Genomic DNA, 15,166 nt, shown 5'->3' on the forward strand with positions numbered 1-15,166 from the left:
AGTGTTGCTGTGCATTTGGTCTTAATGGCCACCTGATAATCACAGAGACATGTGAACAGGAAAGGAGGATCATACAATCAAGGGCTACGGTTGCTCCACAGAAACTAAGTAGACACTACAAGCCTCAATGTTCCCATTGTATTGGTCATGGCTTACAGGGCACTATGTTTACAGTCATGACATAAGTACAAGGCTAGGGTATCGATAGTTATTGTCTAGGCTACGGGAGGCAAGCTGCCTGACTGGGGATTATGGTACATGGGTATATTGACCCTAATGAAGACTCTCATTTTACATGTGTAGCCATGTCTAAGGAGGATGCTCAGCCATCTGTGAATCTCAATAATGATGTTATTAACCTGTGGCCTGGGGATGAGGGCAGGCCAAGGGCTTGAGACTGGATTCCTGGCTTGGAGAAGGAGAGAGACCATTCAAAGGGAAGTTGCAATGATTGCTCAATTGTATTCATTCACAGAAACAAGGAGGAGTGGCGAGTGCAGGCTGCAGGCAACACTGCCTCATTGATAGCTGAGATCAAAATGAGGAGAAGAAGGGCCCGTCACCGATTGGTACAGCTCCAGGAAGACCATTGCCCTGAGGATCAAGAGTCAGCAGGGCCCCAGGGCGTCCCAGATGCTGCCGAGGAGGGGGCAATTTTGTGAAGATGCTTCGTGCAACTAAGGGTCTTTAGAAGACGCAGCTCATACATGGAGATGAGAGAAAGACAGTGCCGCAGGTGCCTTTGCTTGTCTAGGGATGTAGTAATTCACATTTGCCATTCTCCGTGAGGAATTCATGCCCCATGGACTTGGAGGGTATCCAATGCCAGTTGCTCTGAAGATTTCCACCGCAGTGAACCTTTTTTCCAGGGGACCTTTGTAGACTATCACGATCGGTGACACACAAATGCATAAGGGAGGTGACAGAGGCCTTTTTCAATACAGCTCACCATTACGTCAAGTTCCGCATGTATGACGCAAACCAGGCTCCCAGAGCTGTGGGATTCGCTGCGATCTCAGGTTTTCCGTAAGTGCAGGGTGCTCTCAACAGCACACATGTGGCTTTGAGAGCTCCCTGGCAGCAGCTATTGAGATTCATTAATAGAAAAGGATTTCACTCTCTGAACATCGCAGCTAATTTGTGATCATAGAAAACAGATCCCGTATGTTTGTGCTAAGTATGCAGGAAACTCTCATGACTCTTACCTCTTGACCTCGCAGGTCCCACAGAATTTTGACGAACCTTGGCGCTTAGCAGATTGGCTCCTGGAGGACAAAAGGCACCCCCAGAAGACATGGTTAATGACTCCAGTTTGTCATCCACAGAGTGCATCCGAGGAGAGATACAATATAGCACATTCTGCCACAAGGTCCTTAATAGAGTAAATGATTGGCCACCTGAAGATGTATTTCCGATGTTTGAACGGTCAGGCAGGGCACTCCAGCTCGCCACAGAGAGTGTCCTGCATCATCATTGTTTGCTGCATCCTGCACACCTTATGCTGGAAAGCGGGGATGTGTTGCCTGAGGGAGACATTAAGGAGCTGGATGTCTCCTCGGATGAGGAGGAAATTGGGCGGAATCGTCCAGATTTGCACTAAGTACGGTAGTGGGTAGGAAAGAGGACATTTTACCTGCTGGCCTCAATGGCGGGTGTTTATGCTGTATCATCCCAATTCTGCCTAATTAATCATGCAATCCCGTGAAACACGCCGTTTCACTGGCGGGCAGCCTCCGATTCATCTGCCACACTGTCACCTCACCACTTCCTTATGCCAGGCACTATACTTAAAGTGCAGCCATGTGGACACCTCTCAGTGCTCCCAGCCTAGGACTGCTGCATAGAACACATGGCCCCAAAAGGGAAGAAGACTGCAGCCCCGCAATGAAGTGATGCGTCCCTGGGATGCATTCTGGACAGCGTTGGAGCCCGCTGTAATGTCCTCTACTCCCGCACTGTCAGCAGGAGGCCCATTAGTGTCACCACTCCGGCTTGGGAGGCAATGGCAGTGGTGGCCAGTGCCAACACTGCACAGAAGGGATTCGTCATCCATTGCAGAAAGAGGATGAATGATCTCATCCATGCCGATGGTAAGGCAGCCATCTCATCGCTCCAAACTCACAAGCCCATCACACATTCACTGGCATCTCACTCACTGCTAGCTCAAGGGACATCAACACTCATTCTCTCACACACACCCTCATATCTCCATCTGGACTGATCTCCTCTGGAGACAGCCTCCTTAGCCTTCACCTTTTTGAGGCCCCTCGCACAGATCAATGTGCAAGTGGCCTAGCCCTGCAGCCTCTACCCTTGCCTGAGGCCACTTCTCCCTCTCCCCCAAGCAAGCCATAGACCTGCAGCCATTGAAAAGCCACCCTCGCCTTACGGCTGGCCTCGTAAGTAGAGTCCTGCATATGAACCCCCGCTAAATGTTATGTGGTTACGACTGTGAAGCTTGGCACTGATGATTGCAAGTGCTGCCTGAAGCAAGGTAGGCAAACAAGCCTTAAAGCCCTGAGCAAAGTGCAGCTTGCCAGGTGCACGTCACTTAAGTTACATTATGAAACACGTCAGCGTGATGGATGACCCAGCAAGGGGGAATAATTCTGGCAAGCTGGGCTTATAATGATATACAGTTGTATTACAATGAAGTTCCCGACATGTGGCGGTGGGAAATGCAGCCCGCCATTGACGGGCGGAGTGGATGATTGCAAACGTCACAACGTCATGAAACCGATTTTTGGCCTTCCTGCCATATTGTCCGCTCATGCCCGCCATGATGCCGGATGCCAGCAGGCAAAGAAAATTCCGCTCGTTGAAGGGGATGACACTGAGGAGGGCAGATGGGCCACATGAGGATGCCATTGCACAGGCACAATGCAGCAGACTTGCCTGTGACAACCTTATAGCTACAAGATTCCAGGAGCATTAAAGTGAAGACAATTTTTCTCCATTGAAGTTTCCTTCAGCCTTTGATGCTTGGGATGCAACAACACCTTCATTCTTAGCTTGAACATCTCAGGAAAGATTAGAAATCTCACGATGATCACGGAAGAGTATTAGTTGCCTTATGCCCTAACGACAGGGTCATCCTTGGAGGGGAGAGTAGCCTTGGCAACATGCGGCCATTGTGGAATATGGTTAGCTCATGTCCTTAAGCAGCTTCACGTATTACAATTCTTTCACCCATTGTTATGACACAGCAGTTGGTAAAGGTTGAGTTGTTTAGATTCCAGAGGGAAACTTGAACAACTGTCATAACCTATATTTTCAATTGGTATGTTTGAATTCAGGAATAAAACCACCAAGCCTCAAGAGGATTTTTATATAAAACTAAATTAAACATTTATTAACTTAGCAACAAATTAAACACATACACATGTCTACAAATTACTACCATAATAACTTTTAAACAACTTCCCAAATTAATCACTCCCAGGTAAATCTTCACCAAGGCAACAATAACCATAGACTTTAAACAGACACCAGGCAAAGCACATTTGACCTTATGATTCAAAATGAGGTTCCCTTGCAATTTGGTTCCTTTGCATATTGTTGTAGGCCTACAGGCTGGTTAGATCTTAAATGCCTTTGCCTTACACATACAAATCCCTTTCTGTTTATACCTAGCTTCCCCTTTGAATGTAAATTTTCCATTGTATTACTAGGTTTTTAAATTTTACCTTTCCTAACAATAAACCCTTTCATTCCGCCAATTTTATTAGTAAGCTGAAAAAAAATTAACACATTGTTTGGCGTCGTCTAGCTAGGTGCAAGATTTCAACCATTCTTTTGAATGGTTTATTCAACAAATGCAAATGTACTCTTTACCTTCTATCCTTACTTACTATTTACCCAATTAACATCTCAAACTACTATACATCAAAGCACCCAGACTTGCTGGCTTTAATCCAATTAAGCACATACAGACACGCACATAAGCACAGACCCTACTACAATTCCCATTTCAAAATCATTATAGACATTAATATCTTTTCATGACACCCATGGCCTCATGAAGTCAGTGTGCATGGCAGCTTTTAAGTGGCTGAAAAGCCAACTCATACATGGATGCACTCATGTCAGTATGACGTCAGCTTAGAGGGTGGCCTGAACGCTCATACCATTCTTCAATGATTTGCAATTGGATGTCCTAAGAGGGAGCAGCATCTGGAGAACTCCATTTCTCCCATCACCAGCACTCATGATTGCATAATGCAGACATCATCTTGCTACTGACCTCCAATCGCTCTTCACGCATCAGGATGCAGTGGCCCTTTACTCTACATCATTTAGCAAAGTTGCAAGGTTTGTTTGCATTGGCCTCACAGGGAGTGCCTCACCAGGACAACGGTTTGATGAGTACCAAACACTCAGGACCTTGCAATAGTCAGAAGCCTGACAAGTGCATTAGGGAGAAACGTGGCCCTGTCAGTATTGACACAGAAGCCAGTGACAACATCTTCTCTTCATACAACATACTGAGGACTTAGAAGATGTGCAAACACATTGTTTTCAGAGCATCATAGTCCTCAACATTGTCCAGTTCACAAAGGCCAATCCTTTCTACATATCCTAAGTCAGTGAGAGGACTGTCATGCAATGACTTCCAGATCAAGTTGTGAGCTGTATCGTTGCACAGCAAGTACAGAAAGCACCACTAAGCAGCCATCCAAGAGCAATGTAGTATCATCACAAGTGAGGAGATGACTTCATGAGGACTCGAAACATCAACTTTTTTCTTCTCCGCCGATGCTGCCAGACCTGTCGAGTTTTTCCAGGTAGTTCTGTTTTTGTTTTGTGACGGCTTCGTTACGATGAACACACACCTTTGACATCACACATTCTTTCCCTCTTGAAGAAATTTGTAATGTTCCCAATTGATCCTGACCTCCCTAGCTCAGCGCCGAGCCTGGGTAGAGTGGGAGCTCAGCATGGAATGGCGTTCAGCCTTAAAATCAGAGATGAGATCTACCTGCAGAGAGGTATAGAAGCCTAGGGGCTTCGAAGTTTTGAACTACTTTTTTTATGAACGCACCCTCATAAAGTAAATTCCATTGCAAACTACATATTGGAGAAACTATTATAACGTTAGTCCTGACAACTATGTGTGCCATCCACAAACAACAGACATCAGTGTGACATCAGCAACAGGATAATCATTAACCTTGATGAGCAATTCTCCTGAGCCCAAATAATGTCGCCTGAGATTTAAAGCTGACAGCTATATTGGCCAGTCATCAGTGTTACAGACGATGTGCATTTCCTGATGTTGCAGATGTGGAAATAAGGGCTATTCATTGTGCTCAGATTGTGTGAGAATTAATGCAACTGAAGATCCAGATGGGAGTTCATTTTAGGGACTATGGCTGGAATTTTCTAGCCCCTCATACCAGTGGCATCTTCGAGTCCCATTGATGTGAACGGAGATTTCAATGGTTCAGCAGCCTCACCACGGGAAAACCCAGGGCTGGAAAATCTGGCCCACATTTTGAATCCTTAAATGATCGTGGGACATGAAATCTAATTGAATCAATGAGACTTAGAGAAGGAATAATACAACATATATTTACAAAGGTGAAAAGTCAAAACAATGAGTGAACACCCTTGCCACCATTGTGCATTTAAACCTTCTTAATTTTTTTGACTCTACCGCTACGTCTAGGTGTAATCCTGACATCTGCAGCAGAGGTGGAGGCAGCCTACTAACTTCTAAGTTGTCTGAGATGACTTTGGTGGTTGTCCTCTGGTGTAGCCTCTAAAGGATTCCTGCTCTGATGCAGGTGCACACTCCTTGACCTGAACTGCTGCAGTTCATGGGGTCATTGGCAGAGAGGAGAAGGAGAGGTAGGGAACCGCAGTGTCCTTGGTGGATGTGCCTGGAGTGCCTGACTAGCGTTGCTCCTCCCTTGAGGAGGAGGGGCACCTAGAGGAAGGCCGAGGTGCCCTGTCCCCCCTCGCCTAGCCACTGCTGGAACACACCCATGGCTAGAGTGATGGTGTGCAGATCTGAGCGCAAATCCAGCAGAAACTCGCATGCCGGAGCCAATATCAGACAAAATGTGGACAGACTCCTCCATCCTTCGTTCCAGTCTGCTGATGGCCTCTGACAACTCTGTCTGATATTCCCCTGCCTGCCTCTGCATCTCAAACTTGCCTCTTAGGGCCAATTCCAGAGGCTCATCATTGGACTCGGTCTCAGCAGGGGCCAGGTCTCTAGCAGTTCTCCGAGTGTCAGAGATCTTGTCTGCCAGTGCCTCTGCCAACTGTAGACATGCGTCAATGAGGTGATCATCAGATTGTGACCCTAAATCTACTCTAGAACTAGGTCTCTCTGAGGTGCTTGTATCTGTGCTGGTGGAGGGTACAGATGAATGCGGTGATGGTTTTTCCTCTGATGATACTTCTGATTCCTTCTCAGAGGTGGCCTGGGAGCTGTGGCTCAGTTTTATTCTCAGGAAGTCCTCCCCCTTTACCTACAGGCACCGGGAATAGAGAGACAAGAGAATTAGTGATTGGCTAGGCAGGCTCATACGCCAAAGATCACTCACAGTCATTGCCCTCATGTTGTTGATATATACTGGATGCACCCTCACTGATTTGTGGGAGGAAGCTGATCTTGCCCTCCACACAGCAACAATCCCTCTCCTCACCAGCAAGCTCTGCAGCCTGCTCTTTGAACCATGACAGGGTTCGCAATTCTGAGGTTCCCCCGTCAGTCATGGCTCTCTCCCTTGTGTTATGTAAGATCTTGTCCTGCATAAAGACAGATGGGTTAACTGTGAGCACAATGGATGAAAGAGCAGTTCAGAAGCATGCATGCCTTTTGTTTCTACTGAGCCCTCCACAGTAAGGGATTAATGTGCCATTTGTGCAGGAACTTAGATGAAAAGGAGAGCTTAAAGTGGCTGGCAGACATTCAGTGCTGATATCCCATCTGCTGGTCGTGTGTGACATTCATGTTGGCTCTAACCCTTAGACTGTCTGATATCTTATGAGAGTGTGAGTTAGCAGTGAGTAGAAATTTCACTTACCCTGTCAGAGCGGAGCGGAGCAGATCAGTTATTGGTTTATGGCACTGCAGGACGGTTCTTCTCTGTGTTCTACAGGCGCTAACCTGCCCGTCAATCTCCTCCCAGGCCAGCATGGTCAGGTGGGAGGACCGTCTGCTCCCATCCCTCGGAAAGAGGACCTCCCACCTTTCCTGGACAGCCTTGTGGAGAATCCCCAGGGAGGCCTCACTGAGCCGAGGAGCAGAGGGTTTGCTTCATCTCGGTGCCATTGTTTTCCTTCTCAACACAATACCTGGCCTGCAGTGAGTGAATGGCTATCCGGGTCCCATTTAAATATGGAACCAGGACCTTCAATCCCATAAGGTAATGACGGGGTGGGCAAATCCCTGTGCACCCCACCAGGAGATTTGCCAAGCTCCATGCAGATGCGTAATTAATGTGCTGAAAAGTGGAAGATTGTGTTTGTTCAGCTGTCCCGGCAGTTACCGGGAATCATGCCGACTTTCCTGCCCACTACTAGACGAATGGAAAATTCTGTCCATTGTCTTTGGTCCTTTCCACAAACTCCATTTCCTAGCCATCAACTCCATCCATCTCATAGCAACTGTCTGAGGCTGAACTAGACCACTCACTGCTTTGGTATCCATCACCAGGACCACTGACTTCTGCTGAAGCCTTCATGTATACCTCTGTTACCTCTGGACTTGACTATTCCAATGCTCTTGTGGGTGCTCTCCCACATTCTACCTCTGTAAACATGAGACCATCCAAAACTCTGCTGTCTGTATCCTTACTCATGCCAAGTCCCTTTCACTCATCACCCTTGTGCTCGTTGACCTAGATTGGCTCCTAGTGCAGCAAAGACTCAATTTCAAAATTCTCATCCTTGTTTTCAAGTCTCTCCATGGCCTCATTCCCTCCCTATCTCTCTAAACTCCTCCAGCCCTGCAAGCCTCTAAAGACATCTGCACTCTGCCAATTCTGGCCTCATAATGTATCCCCAATTTTAATTGCTCCTTCAGCTGACTGGACCCTGTGCTCTAAAATTCCCTCCCTAAAACCCTTTGCCTCTCGATCTCCTTCTTCTCCTTTAAGACAATCCTGAAAACCTACTTTTTTGTCCAAGCTTTTGGTCGTCTTTCCAATATTTGCTAACGTGGCTCAGTGTCAGATTTTGTTAGGTATGTCTCCTAGACAACTATGTTAATTTTGTAATAAAAACAGAAAATGCTAGGAATTTTCAACCAGTTAGGTAGCATCTGTGAAGGGAGAAATAGTTCACTTTTCAGGTTAATAATCTTTCATCAGACAAAGTTAGCAATGTAACAGGTTTTAAACAAACACAGAGGTAGGGAAAGTGAGGGAGGGGAAGAAAGAATAAGAGAAAGATTTGTGATAGGGTGGAAGGCTGGAGAGATTAAATGACAAAAAGGATGAGGATGCATAGCAAAAGTGGGTAATAATAGAGCAATAAAATAAACAAATGTTGGGTCTTGCAGAAGTGAAGATTTTTTTAAACTCATTCACGGGATGTGGGCTTCAATGGCTTGGCCAGTATTTATTGCCCATCCCTAGTTGCCCTTGAGAAGGTGCTGTTGAGCTGCCTTCTTGAACTGCTGCAGTCCATGTGGTGTAGGTACACCCACAATGCTGTTAGGGAGGGAGTTCCAGAATTTTGACCCAGCGACAGTGAAAGAACAGCGATATATTCCCAAGTCAGGATGGTGAGTGACTTGGAAGGGATCTTCCAAGTAGCGGTATTCCCATATGTATGCTGCCTTTGTCTTTCTAGATGGTATCAGGCCTGGGTTTGGAAGGTGCTGTCGGAGAAGTCTTCATGAATTCCTGCAGTGCATCTTGTAGACAGTACACACTGCTGCTACTGTGCGTCAGTGGTGGAGGGAGTGAATGTTTGTGCATGTGGTGCCACTCAAGCGGGCTGTTTTGTCCTGGATGGTTTTGAGCTTCTTGAGTGTTGTGGGAGCTGTGCTTATCCAAGCAAGTGGGGAATATTCCATCAAATTCCTGACTTGTGCCTTATTGATGGTGGACAAGCTTTACAGGCTTTGGGGAATCAGGAGGTGAGTTACTTGTTGTATGATTCCTAGCCTTTGACCTGCTCTTGTAGCCACAGTATTTATATGGCTAGTCCAGTTCAGTCGTCAATGGCAATCCCCAGGATGTTGATAGTGGGGGATTCAGTGATGGTAGTGCCATTGAACATCAAGGGGTGATGGTTGGATTCACTCTTGTTGGAGATGGTCATTGCCTGACACTTGTGTGGCATGAATGTTACTTGCCACTTGTCGGCCCAAGCCTGGTTATTTTCCAGGTCTTGCTGCATTTGGACATAGATTGCTTCAATATCTGATGAAATAGCGCTGATGGTGCTGAACATTGTGCAATCATCAACGATCATCCCTACTTCTGACCTTATGATGGAAGGAAGATCATTATTGAAGCAACTGAAGATGGTTGGGCCGAGGACACTACCATGAGGAACTCCTGCAATGATGTCCTGGAACTGATATGACTGACCTCCAACAACCACAGCCATCTTACTTTGTGATAGGTATGGCTCCAACCTGTGGAGAGTTTTCCTCTTGATTCCCATTGATTCCGGTTTTCCCAGGGCTCCTTGATCCCACACTCAGTGAAATGCGGTCTTGATGTCAAGGGCAGTCACTCTCGCCTCACTTCGGGAGTTCACCTCTTTTGTCCATGTTTAAACCAAGGCTTTAATGAGGTCAGGAGCAGAATGGCCCTGGCGGAACCCAAACTGGTCATCAGTGAGCAGGTTACTGCTAAGCAAGTGCCGCTTGATAGCACTGTTGATGACCTCTTCCTTCACTTTACTGATGATCGAGAGTAGACTGATGGGATGGTAATTTGACCAGGTTGGATTTGTCCTGCTTTTTTATATACAGGACATACCTGGGCAATTTTCCACATAGCCAGGTAGATGCCAGTGTTGTAGCTGTACTGGAACAGCTTGGCTAGGGGCGCGGCATGTTCTGGAGCACAGGTCTTCAGTACTATTGCCGGAATATTGTCAGGGCCCATAGCCTTTGCAGTATCCAGTGCCTTCAGTCATTTCTTGATATGACGTGAAGTGAATCGAATTGGCTGAAGACTGGCACCTGTGATGCTGGGGATCTCAGAAGGAGGCCGAGATGGATCACCCACTCGGCACTTCTGGCTGAAGATTGTAGCAAATGCTTCAGTCTTATCTTTTGCACTGATGTGCTGGGCTCCTGCATCATTGAGGATGGGGATATTTGCGGACACAAGAACAAAAATTGCTGGAAAAACTCAGCAGGTCTGACAGCATCTGTGGAGAGAAAGACAAAGTTAACATTTTGAGTCTGCATGACTCTTCTTCAGAGCCCTTCTCCCTTTAGCTCTGAAGAACAGTCATATGGACTTGAAACATTAACTCTGTCTTTCTCTGCACAGATGCTGTCAGACCTGCTGAGTTTTTCCATCGTTTTTTCTTTTTGCTTCAAATTTCCAGCATCCGCAATATTTTGCCTTTATCTTAGGGATATTTGCGGAGCCTTCTCCTCCAGTAAATTGTTTAATTGTCTACCACCATTCACGACGGGATGTGGCAGGAGTGCGGAGCTTAGATCTGATCAATTGGTTGTGAGATCACTTAGCTCTGTCTGTCACTTGTTGTGTATGCTTTTTGGCATGCAAGTAGCTCTTTGTTGTAGCTTCACCAGGTTGACACCTCATTTTTAGGTATGCCTGGTGCTGCTCCTGGCATGCCCTCCTGCACTCTTCACTGAACTTGATTGAACCAGGGTTGATCCTTGGCTTGGTGGTAATGGTAGAGTGGGGGATATGCCAGGCCATGAGGTTACAGATTGTGTTCGAGTATAATTCTGCTGCTGATGGACCACTGTGCCTCATGGATACCCAGTCCCGTGTTGCTAGATCTGTTCGAAATCTATCCCACTATGGTGGTAGTGCCACACAACACGATGGAGGGTATCCTCATTGTGAAGGTGGGACTTCATCTCCGCAAGGACTGTGTGTTGGTCACTCCTACTGATGCTGTCATGGATAGATGCATCTGCACAGACAGGCTGGCGAGGATGAGGTCAAGTGTGTTTTTCCCTCTTGTTGGTTCCTTCACTCTCTACCACAGACCCAATTTGGCAGCTATGTCATTTAGGACTTGGCAGCTCGGTCAGTAGTGGTACTACCGAGCCACTCTTGGTGATGGACATTGAAGTCCCCCAACCAGAGTACATTCTGCGTCCTCAGTGCTTCCTCCAAGTGGTGTTCAACATGGAGGAACACTGATTAATCAGCTGAGGGAGGGCAGTAGGCTGGTAATCAGCAGGAGGTTTCCTTGCCCATATTTGGCCTGATTCCATAAGACTTCATGGGATCTGGAGTCAATGTTGAGGATTCCCAGGGAAACTCCCTCCTGACTGTATACCACTGTGCCACCAATGGTGATGGTGGTGTCTGGGACATTATGATTCCATGAGGATGACCATGTCAAGCGGTTGCTTGACTAGCCTGTGAGACAGCTCTCCCAATTTTGGCACTAGTATCCAGATGTTAGGAGGATTTTGCAGGGTTGACAGGGCTGAAGATTGCCATTGTCGTTTCTGGTGCCTAGGTCAATGCCAGGTGGCTTGTAGGGTTTCAATCCTTTTTTTGTGATTTTGTAGCAGTTTGATACAACTGATATGTTTGAGACAACTGAGGGCTTGCTGGGTCATTTCAGAGGGCATTTAAGAGTCAATCACATTGCTGTGGGTCTGGAGTCACATGTAGGCTAGACCAGGTAAGCATGACAGGTCACCTTCTCTAAAGGACATTTGTGAACCAGATGGGTTTTTTTTAACAACAATCGACAATGGTTTCATGGTCATCATTAGACTTTTAATTCTAGATTTTCATTGAATTCCAATTTCACCATCTGGGATTTGAACCCAGCTCCCCAGAGCATTACCCTGGGTCTCTAGATTACTAGTATAGCGACAATACCACTGCACCATCATCTTCCCCAAACATAACATAAGAAGAATTATTGCCAGCAACTGTGTCCAAAAAAGTGGGAGCAGTGGTTATGATCGGAAATTGTTAGAACACAGTGTTGAGTATGGAACACTGTAAAGTGCCTATAATCAAAAGATGAGGTGCTGCTCCTCAAGCTTATGTTGAGCTTCATTGGAACGGTGTAGGAGGCTGAGGACAGAGAGGTCAGAGTTGGAATGTGGTTGAGAATTACAATGACGGTGATGCGAAGCCAGGGTCACACTTGCGGATTGAATGTAGCCATTCCACTAAGTTGTGTTAGCCATTGGGTCTCCCCTGTGTAGAGGAGCCCACATCATGAACAGCAAATATGGTATATCAATTTGAAAGAAGTACAAATAAATCACTGTTTCATCTGGAAGGACTATTTGGGGCCTTGGACAGTGAGAAGGGAGGAAGCAAATGTGTGGTGACTCCGCCTATGATTGTCTAACTACACACTGATTAACTTTGTCGTATTTCTATGTCCAGTCTAGTTATACAACTTCTGGTGACATTTATGCTCCTCAAGGTAAAAAGAGTGTTGGGGAATAATCTCCTTGTTTAAGAGTGGCAGAAATGTCTGCGTGTTCTGTTTACCAGGGTCATTTCCAAATTGTTAAACATTTGTTTAACCATCATTTATTTCACTGAGCCAAAAATCTCATGACCAAGACATCCATTTTCATTGTCTGTTTCTTGCCTCACTACAATCCCTCTGCTGCTGAAATCCTCATTCATGTTTATAACAGCTCTAGACTTCTCCAGACGATTATTTGTTGGCTTCCCATTTTACACCCTTCACAAACAACAAGAACTACAAAACTAAGCTGTCTGCATATCGTCCAGCATTAAATCCTATTCATCTATCTCTTCACAACCGTGTTGCCTGATACTGGCTCTCTTTCCCCAAGACATTGGGCAGGATTCTTTGAATGGTGGGGTTTCCTTTCTGGCCACCCGAAGAGTTGACAAAGAATGCATCCCTGGCTATCACTACAGCCCTGCAGCCATTAAATGCTCCAAGGAGCATTAATTGGCTGGAGACAGGACTTTCGCCCCTCACTCAGGTGGAAGCCCTGCATCGGAGAGTTACCAGCCAATCTGATTGGCCAGCAGTTCTGTAGTCGCCAGACTGGGACCATAGACAGTCCTCAGATTCTAAGTCCTGGATTCCACGACCATGTGAGTGGATGGGATGGGGTTGCGGGAGGGGCTGGGTGGTGGTCTCATGGCGAGGAAGGGAGGTGAGGCTCAAAGGGATGGAGAGAGGGGTTTGGGGGTTTGATGGCAAGGCCAGGGGGGAGGGCGCACCTGCAGGAGAGCAGACCTGAGGTAGCAGCGTGGCGGGTGGGGGTTGTGCTATATGTGGAAAGGGAGGCTTGAGAGAGGCACCCTTTCCCTTCCGAGGCCTGAGCAGGATGATCTGCCAGGCTTCTCCTGTGCTCCTGAACTCCTCCCATCAGCCTCAAATTTGAGGCCAGGCAGTAAGCAGTCAATAATTGGCCACTTAAGGGCCTCAATTGGGCTAGGGTGGGCAGGCCGCTCTAGGCCTCACTCGCCCAATGTAAAATTGCAGATAGATTGGGGGAGGGGCAGGAATGCCTCCCTGGAGAATTTTACGGGCAACTCCGCCTGTAAACCTGCTGTAAAACTATGGCCATTATATTTAAAATCCACACCCTCAACTTCATACCTTTCCTTGGTCTCATCCCCAACCTATCTCTGCAATCTCCTACATCCTTAAATTCCTTCCCACACCCTTTCTTTCTCCAACTCTGCAATATTGTGTGTCGTCTCCTATCTGCCTTCACCCCTGCATTGGTCGCTGACTTCAGCAGCCAGAGGACGATTCTCTGTAACTCCCTCCTTAGGTCCCATTGCCTCACGACTACTTTCTTCTGTTAAAAGCCTTCCCAAATGAATCTTTTTGAACAAACATTCTGTCACTCATCTTAATCTCAGTGGCTCGGCATCCGTTTCTTTACTTTGTTCAGACCTTTGGGATATTTCTGACATTGTGATGGTGGTATATAAATGAAAGGTTTTGCTGGTTTAGGTAACCTGTCCATTTCCACGTTGGGCCCTTTCAGTCAGTAGAGAGGGGGAAGGTGTCCATCCTGCTACAACCTTTTGGGACCTCAGTACTTTGCTAATTCTGGCCTCTTGCACATCCCAGATATCTATTGCTTCACTATTGGTGGCTATGCCTTCAGCTGTGTGGGTCCTAAACTCTGGAATACACTCCCAAAGCTTCTCTGCCTCTGTACTTTTCTCTCTGTAAAGACACTGCTTAAAACATATGTTTTTGACCAAGATGTTTGTCACCATTCTAATATCTTCTTATGTGCCTTGGTGTCAAACTTTGGTTGATAATGCTCCTGTGAAGTGTCTTGGGATGTTTCACTCTGTTAAACATGGTATATAGATGTAAGTTGTTGTCTGTAGCTGCAATTGTGGACGGTGCTGGATGGCTGGGTGTTTTTCAGACTGTGAAGTTGTTAACAGTGGTGTTCCTCATAGGTTAGTTCCTGTTTGCAATTTTTACAAACTCTGGTGTCAGGAGCAGGATTATGAAGTTTGCAGATGATGCAAAACATAATAACAAAGTTGTTAGTGATGAGGATAGTTGTAGTCTTCCAGATATTATAAATGGGATGATGAAATGAGCAGTAATACGGCATATGGAGTTTAATGTTGATGCGGGTGAAGTGATGCACTTTGGATGGATTAATATAGAAAGACAGTATACTATAATTGGCATGATTTTGTAGAGTGTGGTTGAACAATTCCATTTACATAGCTCTTCAAAGGTGGCAGGGCAAGTTAAAAGGATGGCTATAAAAGCATGTGGGTTACTTGGGTTTGTAAATAGACTATAAAATAGACTATAAAAACAAAAGAGATCATGCTCAAAATTTATAAATCACTGATAAGGGCCTCAGCTGAACCATTATGGAAAATTATGGGCACTGTGCTAAAGGAAGATGTATAGGTCTTAGAAAGTGTACAAAGAAGGTTGACCAGGATGTTACCAGGAGTGACGGACTTCAGTTATAAGGCATGGTTGGAAAGTTCAGACTGTTTTCCTTGGAACAGAGAACTTTTAAAGT

General features: G+C 46.2%; 1 protein-coding gene across 1 annotated transcript in view; it reads left to right on the top strand.

Annotated features, from left to right (window-relative positions):
• The window catches only part of si:ch211-26b3.4 (connector enhancer of kinase suppressor of ras 2), a 748,930-nt gene that overhangs the window by 219,899 nt on the left and 513,865 nt on the right, over window positions 1–15,166 (top strand). The window lies entirely within an intron of this gene.

This window comes from Carcharodon carcharias, chromosome 9 (assembly GCF_017639515.1).
Source record: "Carcharodon carcharias isolate sCarCar2 chromosome 9, sCarCar2.pri, whole genome shotgun sequence".
Classification (NCBI taxonomy): Eukaryota; Metazoa; Chordata; class Chondrichthyes; order Lamniformes; family Lamnidae; genus Carcharodon; species Carcharodon carcharias.